General features: G+C 29.8%; 1 protein-coding gene across 2 annotated transcripts in view; it reads right to left on the bottom strand.

The window, feature by feature from the left end:
• The window catches only part of LOC145270717 (uncharacterized), a 289119-nt gene extending 276729 nt beyond the window's left edge, over positions 1 to 12390 (bottom strand). The window contains exons 1-3 of one of the 2 annotated variants that reach the window (XR_013865533.1): positions 12289 to 12390; positions 9318 to 9405; positions 3425 to 5125 (exon numbers count right to left, since the gene is read on the bottom strand). The gene's annotated coding sequence lies outside the window, so the exon portion shown is untranslated. Of the gene's footprint in view, positions 1 to 3424; positions 5126 to 9317; positions 9406 to 12288 lie in introns of those variants that run through there. The other variant, XM_080126328.1, reaches the window with a different exon arrangement.
• Between the last annotated feature and the right edge of the window lie 3010 nt (positions 12391 to 15400).

Genomic DNA, 15400 nt, shown 5'->3' with positions numbered 1-15400 from the left:
TTTCAACTTTAAAAATCTATCAAAATGTTTCTATTGATTCTATTTTTACGATATTTTCAGGGTCAATGTGAAATTTTATGTTCTTTCCAATAAACCCAATATAATATTTAAGACAAACGTTTTTTTTTAATTCACGCCCCCCCCCATTTTCAAGTTTCTATTCAAAAGTAAATAATTAATTTACTCACCGAAAGTAAATAATTTACTCACACATTGAAGAGAAAAGGTCAATAAATAATATATTCAAATTTAAAACAAAAAAAAAACGTAGTGTTTTTAGGATTTTACCTGTAAAGTTTTAAGTTTAAAACCTTTTTTTAAACCACGTTATTTGTTTTTTCTTCTTCTTTTTATGGAACCTTGGTCCTTGCTCCTTTAATTGAAAAAAAATAGGGCTTGAATTACATTTTTCGAGGATTTATAAGCTTGGAAAGACAGGGGGTCGAATAATTCACGCCTCCTATTTTAAAATGTCTATTAAAAAGTAAATAATTTATTTATGTACCAAAATCTTATATATCAAAAATTCAAGAGAAAAGGTCAATAAATAATATATTCAAATTTAAAGCAAAAAAGTACTGTTTTATTAGAAATTTACCTGTAAAGTCCGAAGTTTAAAACTTAAAAAAAAAGTAACCACGTTGTTTTTTTTTTATGACACCTTAGTCCTTGCTCCTTTAATTGAAAAAAAAATTAAGGCTTGAATTACATTTTTTGAGGAGTTATAAGCTTGGAGAGATGGGGTGGAATTATTCACTATTTTCACGAAACTTCTGACACACCTACCTCACCCAAAAAAATAATTCAGGTATTTACCTTTCAATGCACTACCCTCATATATTATATTTCACGTCTCTTCTTCTTCTTCTTCTTCTTCTTCTTCTTCTTCTTCTTCTTCTTCATCTATTTAACCGTCTGCCTCATTCTTTCTATCTTTCTTTTCTTTCTCCTTCAATAACTTACCACTCTCTCATTTCCTTTTGCCCTCCTCTTTCTCTCCCCCCTCTTTTTATTCTTCATTTTTTTCATCATATTTTCCCTTTTGTCAAGGGTTTCAACCATTTGTTTGATTAAAAATTCGATAGTATGCGTAAACGCTTACTTTCTTAAGTGGTCTTATGATTTTGACGGGGAATCAGGTGAGGGGGGTAATGTTTTGTGAAGCTGGATTTTTTTTTAGATAAATTGAAGTTGTGTCTAATATTGCTGGTGTGGTAGACCTTTGTAAAAAAATCCGATCTTCGTTCTGTCGACAGAACCGTTTTTATTTTTTTATCGCCACCGAGTTATTAATTTGTTTTACATGGACATGCTTGTGTTTTGAACATATATAAATATATGGAGGCGTTATCAAACGTTCAAACAATTATTGTGCCATCCGAAAACTTTCATTTTTATCTTTTATTCTATTAACAAGTTTTTGAATCGGATTAATTTTGTAAAATGGCCGTTTTCATCTTGTACTAGATAATGTTGTATGGTCTTTACTTCCGGGTATTGCATCCTTATTTTGGAGAGTGGATGTGTTTGCATTTTATAATCTTAATTACTGTTAAGTTGAAGGGAGTGCAGAGAGTACAACCCAGGACATGAGTACCACCCAGGCTATGATAACGTAATTGTGTGAAATTGGCAATACCTATATGTGCAGATCGAAATATAAATTGGATAAGATTATAAAAATAATAATTAGAAAATCGAAAGAAGAGAAGAAACATTAGAAAACTGAAATAAGTAATTGTATTAAGAGAAGAAACATTGCTAACTAAAAAATTAACTAGGATTAAAAATATGAATTCATCTGTAACATTATTAAATTTTAATGGAATTTGTCTTTCTATTTCGATTGTCTTTATTCTTTTAGATAATCATGGATACGTGTTTCGTCATCTCTAACTCTTATGTGTGATTAAAGACCGAAACTGTAGTTGCTCTCTACCGGTTGCACAAAAAAAAACCGCTTCTGAAACTTGAATGAAGTTCTTCATCTTATCCTCGTTCACGCTGTTTATGAAACACGTGATTCGGAAAGAGGGATTTGAAGAGACAGCAAAAAAACATATGGAAGAGCACACTAACCTGAAAAACATTCATGTGAATCCCCCCCCGCATTTAACGGTGGAAGTTATTTCAAGGTATTAGCAATAATTATAATAAGCAATTGGTGATGGTAAAAGTAAAGTATATGTTTTGTTTCATGAATGTATTATCCCAGGCATTATCTACTTATTTTGAATCACAAATTTTATATTATTATTGCGTGAAGTATGGCGAGGGTAGAAAGATTATTTTCAGCAATTGATTAATTTGACATTTCTAAGAGGTTAATTCTAAATATGAATTGACCTTGTGTCTAACTTAAGCCATAGAAAGCATATGAACAAATCAGACTTTCGTGGTATTATTTCAATGTAGTGTTTGTTCTGTCCTAGAAGGATGTGCTCGCAGGTAAAACCTTTGAATGTGTGATTTTTCTATTGCAGTCTTTATTCAATTTTCGGAAAGATAGATTCCAATTATAAAATATGCAACTCTGTGAGGCATGTGAATAAATGTAGATTATAAAATAGAATTAAATTGTTGTATGTTGTTTGTGCAAAAGGTTTTAACGACATATAAGCTATATATGATGAATCACATTCCACCACAAAATTATGACCATGACGTTTTTAAGGTGATTAAATTTCTTTTTGTGTCTACGGATGGGAGTGTTATATTTGAGGATTTAAAAACAACTTAGCATAGTACTTTTGTATACTTTGTAGTGGTGATTAATTTCTTTCGTCATTTTCAAATGCAAGTTAGTTCTTACAAGGATTCATTAACTCAAAATATTCATAATCGAAAATTGTTTAAAACTAGAAAAACCACACTCTTATTCTTATATATTGAGAACATACGCCTATAACAATTTTGTTAATTCTTATGAATTTTGGTGAGGGTTACAGTCGTACAACTCATAATAACCTGTTGTTTACCAGAAATATGCTGCAGGTGGCGTGATTAAAAGTTTCCCTAGATAAATATATGAGAAATGTGTAACATGATATGACAAAGAAGTATCTCATGTATTTGAGGATAGAAAAGAGTTTCCAATCTGAATCTGGAAAGAATCTTCAAAGAAGAAATACATTTTTTCATGCCAAATTACGTGAATACATGGAAAAATTAAAAAAAATGAAGAATAAAATACTTAATCAAAAGTAAAATTAATAAAAGAATCAATTCGAACATTTTGTTAACTTTATTTCACGTTTGCAGTTCTCAGAAACGAAGGGGTTCTTACCTATAATAAATCTGTCTTTTTATTAAAAGAACCAGAATGTTGTTTGTCTCTTTTTTAATTTAATATATATATATTAATTCTCATGCATTTCAACCGAGAAATCATTTAAACAAATATATTTGTCAGTTTTTTAAATCCTTTTGTCTAATTCAGTTGCTCTTATAATTACTGAAATAAAAATTTTCCAAAGATTCCAGCTTTTTTCTATCTTCTTAAAAGCAGTGGTAATCAAGCTTTCATTGTGAGCAGTCATTATAATTCTATCCTGATCATAGTGAAGAAATCCTCTTTAAAGCCAGTCTATAAAACATTCCTTACTTATATAATAATAATAATAATTCCAGAAAAGACTTAGCACACTATTGTTTGGCACATTTTTTCCAATTTTTGAAATACAATGTGTGGAGTATTTTTAACTACTATTTTGATTTCTGTAGCTGCTCTGTTAAGTAAAGCATCAGTAGGAACGATCTGTATGTGTTTTCATATGCCTCACCAAATGTCAATCGGATGCAAAAGAAGAACCACATAATTAACAAGAATGTGGTTTCTCTCCTGTATGTGTTTTCATATGGCTCAACAAATGTGACCTCCATGCAAAAGAAGAACCACATAATTAACAAGAATATGGTTTCTCGCCAGTATGTGTTTTCATATGACTCAACAAACTTGACTTCCATGCAAAAGAAGAACCACATACTTCACAAGAATGTGGTTTCTCTCCCGTATGTGTTTTCATATGACTCAATAAATGTGACCTCAGTGCAAAAGAAGAACCACATACCTCACAAGAATGTGGTTTCTCTCCTGTATGTGTTTTCATATGACTCAATAAATGTGACCTCTGTGCAAAAGAAGAACCACATACCTCACAAGAATGTGGTTTCTCTCCCGTATGTGTTTTCATATGACTCAATAAATGTGACCTCTGTGCAAAAGAAGAACCACATACTTTACAAGAATGTGGTTTCTCCCCCGTATGTGTTTTCATATGACGCAACAAACTTGACTTCCATGCAAAAGAAGAACCACATACTTCACAAGAATGTGGTTTCTCTCCCGTATGTGTTAGCATATGATGCAATAAACTTGACTTAAATGCAAAAGAAGAACCACATACTTCACAAGAATGTGGTTTCTCTCCCGTATGTGTTTTCATATGACTCAATAAATGTGACCTCTGTGCAAAAGAAGAACCACATACTTCACAGGAATGTGGTTTCTCCCCCGTATGTGTTTTAATATGATGAAACAAACTTGACTTCCATGCAAAAGTAGAACCACATACTTCACAAAAATATGGTTTCTCGCCTGTATGTGTTTTCATATGACGCAACAACGTTGACTTCAGTGCAAAAGAAGAACCACATACTTCACAAGAATGTGGTTTCTCTCCCGTATGTGTTAGCATATGACGCAATAAACTTGACTTGCGTGCAAAAGAGGAACCACATAATTCACAAGAATGTGGTTTCTCTCCCGTATGTGTTTTCATATGACTCAATAAATGTGACCTCTTTGCAAAAGAAGAACCACATACTTCACAAGAATGTGGTTTCTCTCCCGCATGTGTTTGCATATGATGCAATAAACTGGACTTCCATGCAAAAGAAGAACCACATACTTCACAAGAATGTTGTTTGCATCTCAGGTTTGTATTGCCTCTGATTCCACAAAAAATAGGAATGTAATGAAGTGTGTGATGATAGGCACGCTAATAAATTTCAACTTTGGAAAATTTATATGAAGAAATTCATAATTATTTTAAACGATTTTTAAATCAACAGTGCAGAAAGGTGCTTCTTATCCATTAATGACTTTTTTTCATTGTTGCAAATTCTGAAAGTATAAAATAAATTTGAAAAAGTACATTTCATGTTGTAAAATTCAATTTATTATGTTGTTAGTTATCAAAAAATATCCAAACATATATTAATTAATTAAATTAAAAAATAAAATAAGTGTATTTTTAATTCAACACAGGTTTGTTTACAAAATTAATGTGTTTTTATTTTTCCAACTGAAAGTAATAACGTTTTTTTTTATTTTAGAGATGAGGATTGAGTCTTCATATTATTTGATTCTTCAGAATACTGTTCTCCACTTGGGTGTTATTTTCACAACGTTTCTATGTTACCTCCGATCTTATTTGGGTGTATTTTGTCGAACTTGAGAACCTTTCCCTTGAACTCAAAAAATCTTTACATAATTCTGAATGGAACGTTTTAATTAGTACATGGGATTAGCACAGTCTAGTATTGGTAGCGATGACTGGGTAAAAATTTCTAAGTCATTTTTAATTCTATTTTCAATCTCACTGAGGATAAAAACTTCAACGTTAAGTAGTATGTAACCTACAACTACATTTTACCAAGTACTCTAATCATAGCAACATATATTAGCATTACAGGTCCTAGCAGACAATCTTAGTATGAATTTGAAGAACTATTTTTTTTCTAGATGTTATCAGTATTCATTACTTCATATATATATATATATATATATATATATATATATATATAGACAGTTTTTATTACATATTACTATATGTATATATATTATTATTAATGGTTCCTTTATCGTATTAAATAATATATAACCTAGCTTACTCTTCATTGTTTTTCTCTATTTATAATTTTTACTTTATCCCATAATGGTAGATGATTTAACTTTTCCATCCATATATATTCTGCCATAACTAATTTTTCAATCTCTCCACATATTACAGCTTTTCAATGTTTTTATAACCTTACTGTTAGTGAATGACATGAGTCACATTTGTATAATTTTCCACATTTACATGGAATCTATTAATCATGATTTTTTCATAAGTGGCTTTCCATGAACAACATGTTTCTGTAGAATCGAATCACTCTTGAATACTATATTAGGTCTAGCTCTCTGTTGTATTGTTTTCTTAAACTTTTGATATTTTTATCAGTAGCAATACACATTAACAATAAAATGCTTTGGATAATCACACATTCCAAGGGGATTCTGATAAAATAGTCATATTTTACAAACCAAAGCATTTTAAGTCGTCAATATACCACTGTTTTGTCCTTTTCAAACGAATTTATAAATAATAATGTGCAGTATATATTTTGTATAATTTTTAGTATGAGTCATAAGTTTTGTAGGCGTGTCCTATCTGGATACGTTATTAGACTACTATAATCAGTTTTTTTTAAGTATAAGTAAAAATAGTTTGTTGTTTTTGCAATTGTTATATGCATGCGCTGTTTTTCTTAAGTCAGCTTGCTCTTCACTGTTCTCTTCCATCTATAATTTGTACTTAATCCTATAAAAATAGATGGTTTCCCTTTTCCATCCATATATATTCTGCCATATCTGATTTTTAAATCTTTCCACATATTACAGCTTTTCAACATATTTCTAATTTTACTATTATTGAATGACATGGCTCACATTTGTATAATTTTCCACATTTACATGGAATATATTAGTCATGATTTTTACATAAGCAGATTGACATGAACAACATGTTTCTGGAGAGTCGAATCACTTTTGAATATTCTATTGTGTCTAGCTCTCTGTTGTATTGTTTTCTTAAACTTTCCTTATTTTGACATTTTTATCAGTAGCAATACACATGAACGATAAAATGCTTTGGATAATCACACATTCCAAGGGGGATTCTGATAAAATAGTCATATTTTACAAACCGAAGCATTTTAAGTCGTCAATATACCACTGTTTTGTTTTTCAAACGAATTTATAAATAATAATGTGCAGTATATATTTTAAGAGTTTTAAACAAATAAATTTATAAATAATAATGCACCTTATATATTTTAAGAGTTTTAAACAAATAAATTTATAAATAATAATGTTCATTATATATGTTAAGAGTTTTAAACAAATAAATTTATAAATAATAATGTACATTATATATTTTAAGAGTTTTAAACAAATAAATTTATAAATAATAATGCACCTTATATATTTTAAGAGTTTTAAACAAATAAATTTATAAATAATAATGTTCATTATATATGTTAAGAGTTTTAAACAAATAAATTTGTAAATAATAACGTACATTATATATTTTAAGAGTTTTAAACAAATAAATTGATAAATGGGCATTGTATATTTTAAGAGTTTTAAACAAATGAATTTATAAATAATAATGTACATTATATATTTTAAGAGTTTTAAGCAAATGAATTCATGAATAATAATGTACCTTATATATTTTAAGAGTTTTAAACAAATAAATTTCTAAATAATAATGTACATAGTATATTTTAAGAGTTTTAAGCAAATAAATTGATAAAAAATGTTAACATCATAAAATGGCGTTTTCAGTAAGATTTTGTAACAACTCCCCCAATTTCTAAATGCTCGTACTGCGTTGGTATGAAGAATTTTTCGTGAGATTTAGAATCTAGCCAAGAAAAGATGGCACTTTTAATAGTTTCGCCTGTCTGAACTAGATTTGAGCACTCGTTTTTCCGTTGTGTAAAAAAGATTTACCCATGATTATGAAACTTTTTTTTTTATTTTATTTGAACTATCATAAAACAATCTTTTTACTGTTTTAATCTGTTAAAATAATAATTGTATATGATTTTCTGTTGTTGTAAATAGCAATTAAAACACATGATATCCGTAAAAAAATCGTTTTGATTTTGAGTGTAGACTGTAGCATTAGGAATAGCATAATAACCAGAAGCAGCGATAGCACAGCCCCTGTAAAAGGACGTTTTTTGTTGTTGATTTTTATTCCAGATCGATTTTTTTAAATAAAAAATTTGATTATAAAAACTTTTCTTACATGTTTAGTTAGAACTATTTTCTTATCAAGCATATAAATATTTAAAAACTTTGACTAGTGGTCAAAATTTTAAATATTGTGTTTTTGTTTTGAACAACTGAAAATGTGACTGAATTATGTTTTAGGTTCACATGTATGAGCGGTATCACCTCTCTATTATTTTTTTTAATTTTCGTCTTTTTTCCAATGTTATAATAACGCTAAGTCCAAGTGGTAGAGCTCCCCACTAAACAAAATTTTTCGGTAAGTTACATATAAACGTAAAAAAAGATCTTTCCTTAAGGAAAAGTGCAAATGATTGTTTTCCCATAAAAATTATATTGGTCAACTGTCCTAAGACGCTAGAATGGTCTTAAATGCTAAGTCATTTTACATTAAATTCATGTGAAACCAACCACCACTCTAAATTCTAAAAGTTCTTTTTGTTTCTATCAAATATCCAGGATGTTAACACATAATTTCCCTTACCTCTAATTGTAGAAATTTAAGAATAAAGTAATAAATAGTAGTGTTTTAAAGCACTTAGACAGGAACCTGAACTATGTGGTAAAAAATTTAAGAATAGCTAATGAGTCCCCATTAATTGTAGAAGGGTTTGCTCGATTAAGAGTAGGAATAGAATGTTAGTTTTTCCGTCATGACTGATTTGTTGCAGAGAATCTGAACACACGTGTGATAAAAGCCATGGGTTGCTTAAGAAAAAAGGAGATGAGGATGTACTTCGATTTAGGTGTTAGTAATAATTAGCAGTGTTTCTAAAGCACATCCAGGAACCTGGACTATGTGATAAAAAAAGTTTAAGAACAGCTAATGGTTCCCCATTAATTGTAGAAGGGCTTGCTCGATTAAGAGTAGGGATAGAAAGTCAGTCTTTCTACCATAATTTCTTTGTTGCAGAGAATCTCAACACAAATGTGATAAAAGCCGCAAGTGGCTTAAGAAAAATGGGGTGAGGATGTATGTCAATTTAGGTGAAATGATGCAAGCAGATGTTATTGAGCGATTGAATAGTCAATGGAGTTTTCTGATTGTGTAAGTAGAAAAGAAGGATGGTAGTAAAATAGATGTAAAGGCTTTAAATAAAGTCATGAAAAAGTTTGCCTGAGTGTTACCGGTCATTGATGACATATTAGCCTTACTTGGGTCGGCAAAATACTTTGTAAACTTAGATCTGAAGTCGGGTTACTCTCAGGTTAAATTAAATAAGAATGATAAAGAGGAAACTTCATTTACCTGCAACTGGGGTTTATTTCACTTAAACATTATACCATTTGGTCTCGCAAACGCCCCGAGGATGTTTCAGCAATTAATGTCCATTGTTCTACAGGGACAGAAAGATTATGCATTACCATATTTGGATGATATTTTAATATTCTAAGATACGATGGAAAGTCACTTGGATCACATAGATATGGTACTACTAGTCATTTTACATAAGCACAACCTCAGGTTGAAAGTGATGTAGTGTGAGATTTTAGGAGAAGAACAGGATCTGGGGTTCAAAGTTAGTGAACAGAGTATATAGCCAGACCTGGAAAAAGTCAAAATCGATAAAATCTCGACTCCAACTACTGTGAGACAAGTCAGATCTTTCATTGGTATGACGTCATATTATTGTTGATTTATAAAAAAATAATTTCTGCCTCAAATGATCTATGATCTGATATGATCTTTGTTAAAAACAAATTTACTTTTTTATCTCATAATCTTAGTGATATGCAAAAGAGATAGTACGTAAAATCGTTTTATTTGAGCCAAAATAGTTTTCATTGCATAAGAAAGTTGAGGGCTTATTGCTGTCATATGTTATGTTTTTATTATTATTATTGAGACACTTTTGGGTAACTAGGAGATAGTGACTTTCATGGATATGCATAGAGGTTGACTGGAGGCTTTTGCGGTTCCTAATAAGAAGGCAGAAACGGTGGTGCATCTGTTGTTGGATAAAATTCTCCCCAGATTCGGAGGACCACCCCAGCTGTTAAAAGATAATGCCCGGAAAATATTAACAAAGTCATGAAGAAGGTGTTGAAGGACCTCAACATACATCATGTGATGACGTCATTTTATTACCAAACAAAGAAAGAAGTAGAAAGATTTCACAGAATGATGCATGACAGTTAAGCAAAAAACATCAGGAACAATCAGTTGTCATGGGATTTATACATAAACCAAATGTTGGCAGCTGTCAGATTTCATGTGAACGAAACAACGAAATTATCACTATACTACTTGCTATACAACAGAGCCGTGATCTTGTCTTTAGATAATATATTAATGCCTTGTAGAGTATACTATGGTGATGAGCAACACAAGATCGCTCTAAAAGAGAGGCATCAATCTTTTACTTTGGTAAGGAATAACATTCAGGAAGTTAGAAAAAACTGATAGAGAACAGGTATAAGAAAATAAAGTCAGTAGATTTTAAGATTGGAAATCTGGTTTTTATAAGAACCACAAGAAGGCGCATGTGGAACATCTGTGGGCAACGTTGATTGAGGAAAGTCCAATGAGTTGGATAGTGATTGAGCCACAGAACAAGCTGATATCTCAATATTTATTAGAGTTTGGAACTGGTATCTCAATATGGAGGAGTCAACATCAACAGCCGTTAATGGATCGTAGAGTCATGACATATAGTATGACATGGAAAATTGCAAATAATTTTGGACACAAATTATCTGCTGTATCATCGTTTGTGGATGTCCAAGACAGTAATATATAATATAATGGAGTCTACATCAACGGGAAAGATCGTTGATGGATTGGAGAGTCCTGACACATAACGCGGCATCAAAAATTGCCAATAATTTGGACACAAGTTATCTCCTATTTGCACCTATTGTGGATGTCAAAGACATTAATCGGATCCACTTAGGAAGGCCTAGAGTTGGTTCAGAGTTTGGAAGTGGGGAAAAGGAACCAGTGAGAGGGAATTCGTTAGATCTATATTCTGTTTTTAAAAAATATTGTTTTCTCGGGATTCGTTTTATATGTGACACTTTGGAAGATGATTTCAGTTAACCATTTTGACAGAGTATGTGAAGCGTTTGGAATGAATTATGAAAGAAAAGATTATTAGAAAGACAAAAGAAATGAATTTTTCCTTGTTTATAAACTCGAGCATGGAAGTCATCAAGTGTCATCTACCGATGTTAATTTTAAATTATCAGATGGTATTCACCATGCATCGGGTGTGCCTCATATTAAGACATTTAACAAAAGAAAAAAGAAACTTATTCTTGGAAAGAAAAAAATTAGTTAATAAGACAATAACGAGTTTTCAAATATTAAACAATGTAATTCCTTATGTTATGATTGGTGGCCGCCACTGATAACATAAAGAATTACTTAGCTTAATATCCATACAACTACTTGTTAGCAGCAATTTTTAATGTGGTATTCGTTTTCAGCATACCCTAAAACCTTTAGAATTCGTCATGGTAAAGATGACTATTAAGGTGGAAAGTAAGTTACAATTTACCAAAACGGCATTCAGGCAGCCCCTCCCCCAAATATCACCATGTGGCCAGAAAATGGGTGCTCATTTTACATTAAATTTATATAGAAACGTGAACATCAATTTTCGAAAAAATACTTTCTTCATGTCATGAAAACTAATTCTCTGCGTCACTTTTAAAATATTTATTCATTTTCAGCATCCTTGAAAACCTTTAAAAGTCGTCATTGTAAAGAATATTTGTAATTTTGAAAGATTTTAGAAATTGACCTTTTTTATGTTTAAGTCAGTAGTGAAAACAAAATCTGATTTTTTTTTTACTTGTGAAACATTTAAAAACCTAAAATTTATAAAATTATTATTTTTTATTTTTATTTATTTATTTATTTTTAAAAGATAAAGAAGTTTTTTTATGTCAATATTGAAAACAAAAACAATCAATATTTTCAAACGATAAATCAACATTTTCATTAGGATTATTCACTTTCATCTTTCAATAAAGACACAGGGAAATTAAAGAACAAAAATCAAGAAAAATGTTATCAATTCTGTACGTGAAAACGCATTCCTAATTGGCCACCACTGATAACATAAAGAATTACGTATTGACCTTTTTTATGTTTAAGTCAGTATTGAAAACAAAATCTGATAGATTAGTGACCATTCGATAATAATCCGATGACAACATGGAATAAAGATGAAAATAAAAAAATACACATACGTTCGCCATGTAGTAATACTTACGTTTTTGTTTTATAATCTGCTTTCGATTAACTTTATCTGCTTTTATAAAGGAAACGATTTTTAAAATATGATTGACTTTACAAGCTCAACTTAACATTCAAGATGACGAACGGAAGAGCAAGTTCGCAGAAAACAAAAGTGAAGAGGAAAAATAATAAAAAAAGAAATCATTTCGAAATAGAACCGATCTATTTGGTGAATATCACGGATAAAATTAGTATTATTTTATTTAATATTTTAATATTTACATGAGAGAGAACAGATTACAAGTTTAATTTTTTTAATTTTCTCTAATTCGTTGCATTCGTTTATTTGGTGAATATCACGGATAAAATTTTCGTATTTTTATTTATTTATTTATTTATTTATAGATTTCCGATTATTGTTTTCGTATTTTTATTTTTTTTTTATATAGATTTCCGATTATTTTTTTATTGTGTTTAAAAAGATTAATCTAAAGTTAATCTCTACGAGAAAAAAATAATTACAGAGATGAAATGTAAAAATTACAGGCGAAAAAAAATGTAATAATGAAAACTGTTATCACGTTGGAAGAAACTGACAAATTCATCTAAATTAAGAAGTTAAATAAATTCGTTGTAAAATCCAAAAAATCCCTTGCAAAATAAATACTAGTTTTCTGTGATTATTTCAAAGATAATTAATAAAAATAAAAGGTAGGTAATATAGTTCGTCTAAAAGTTGTATCAAGAAGCAGAACTTGAAGTAACAACAAAAACATGAAACGGAAACGAAACGAAACTTCTTCCGTTTTATTTATTTATTTTTTTAAATACTGCAAAAATTAGTTTTAATTATTTTCTTCTGTATCTTCACTTTTCACCGCAACAAAAAATAAAGTAGAAAAATATTTTGTAATAAAAAAATATAAGTTGCATTCAAAATAATTTAACATATCAATTAACCGTTTTCGGGAGTTTTGTTAAAAGAAGCCAACAAACAAAAAAAGTGACAAAGGAAGATAAGTTACTCTTCTACCTGAATTTAGGAAAACTCGTCCCGGGAAAACTCGTCTCGGGAAAACTCGTTTCCGGAAAACTCGTCTCCGGAAAACTCGTCTCGGGAAAACTCGTCCCCTTTCGTTAGGTAGGAAAACTGGTCCCTTATTGAATAAATATCGATTTTATGATCGTTCTTGAAGGAGATATTGCTTTTTAAAATAGACTATAGCCCCCCAGCTAATATTTAAAAAAATATATTTTTATTTGTTTAATGTTTTTTTTTTTTTTTTTTTAAATAAAATCGATTGCCTGTTTTCTACCTAACTGGCTAAGTTCTTAGTGGTTTCACTTATTTTAAAGCGTTTATTATGTTCATACAAAGTTAATTACAATTTTTTTGTTTCTTATTTTAACGATGTTTTTTGGAGTCATAAAAACAATAATAAAAAACAAAACAAAAAAATTAAAAACTGGGAGCGTTACTTTTTTGTTTTGGTTTTTTAATTATGATAGTTTTTTGGGGTTTGTATTACTGTACACATAGATTCGAAAAAGTTGTCAAAAAACAAATATATAACAAATAAATGTTATCAAAAGCAAGATAAATCACTTTTCTACCAAACTGGATATAATTTTCGTGTTTTTATTTAATTTAACATGTTTATTCAGCTCAAAAAGCATACAGTGTTTACCGATGTATTGGAAAATTCAAAATGGCGGCCGACTCTCTCTTTAACACGGTAAGTTCGGGAAAAGGTGTTATAAATAATAAACTAGACAAAATACTATTAAAAAACCACCGAATATATGTCAAGTTATGTCACGGTAACATATATTGAAAAGGTATTATAAATAATAAACTAGACAAAATACTGTTAGAAATGTGCTCAATATATGTTACTGTGACATAAGTTGACATATATTCGGTTGTTTTTTAACAGTATTTTGTCTAGTTTATTATTTATAACATCTTTTCCCGAACTTACCGTGTTTAAGAGAGAGTCGGCCGCCATTTTGAATTTTCCAATACATCGGTAAACACTGCATGTTTTTCGAGCTGAATAAACATGTTAAATTGAATAAAAACACGAGAATTATATCCAGTTTGGTAGAAAAGTAACTTATCGGGTAACCCAACTTATCTTGCCTTTGATAACATTTTTTTGTTATATATTTGTTTTTATTAACTACTTTTTCGAATCTATGTGTACAGTAATACAAACCCAATTTTCCAATACATCGGTAAACACTGTATGCTTTTCGAGCTAAATAAACATGTTAAATTGAATAAAAACACGAAAATTATATCCAGTTTGGTAGAAAAGTAATTTATCTTGCCTTTGATAACATTTATTTGTTATATATTTGTTTTTTGACAACTTTTTCGAATCTATGTGTACAGTAATACAACCCCAAAAAAAGTAACGAAAAATCGAATCGCTCCCTGTTTTTTAATTTTTTGGTTTTGTTTTTAATTATTGTTTTTATGACTCCAAAAAATATCGTTAAAATAAGAACAAAAAAAAAATTGTAATTAACTTTGTATGGACATAATAAACGCTTTAAAAGAAGTGAAACCACTAAGAACTTAGCCAGTTAGGTAGAAAACGGACACTTAGAAAATCGATTTTATTTAAAAAAAAAAAAAAGAAAAAAGAAAACATTAAACAAGTAAAAATATTTTTAAAAAATATTAGGGGGGGGTTATAGTCTATTTTAAAAAATAATATCTCCTTCAAGAATGATCATAAAATGTGTTTTTAATCGGTATTTATTCAATAAGGGACCAGTTTCTTACCTAGCGAAAGGGGACCAGTTTTCCGGAGACGAGTTTTCCGGAGACGAGTTTTCCCGAGACGAGTTTTCCCGAGACGAGTTTTCCTGAGACGAGTTTTCCCGAGACGAGTTTTCCGGGCACCCTTCTACCTACCTGGATAAGTTATGTATTTTAATGCTTTTATTCGGTTCAATAAGTTACTTTTTTACCTACCTGGATAAGTTATGTATTTTAATGCTTTTATTTGGTTCAATAAGTTACTCTTCTACCTACATGGATAAGTTATGTATTTTAATGCGATAAGTTACTCTTCTACCTAGATAAGTAGGCCGATACAATTTTCAGATAATAACTTTATTCATCCAAAATGATG

Source organism: Euprymna scolopes, chromosome 46, assembly GCF_053919585.1.
Source record: "Euprymna scolopes isolate OS-2025 chromosome 46, ASM5391958v1, whole genome shotgun sequence".
NCBI lineage: Eukaryota > Metazoa > Mollusca > Cephalopoda > Sepiida > Sepiolidae > Euprymna > Euprymna scolopes.
This window is presented reverse-complemented; position numbering and strand designations above follow the sequence as displayed.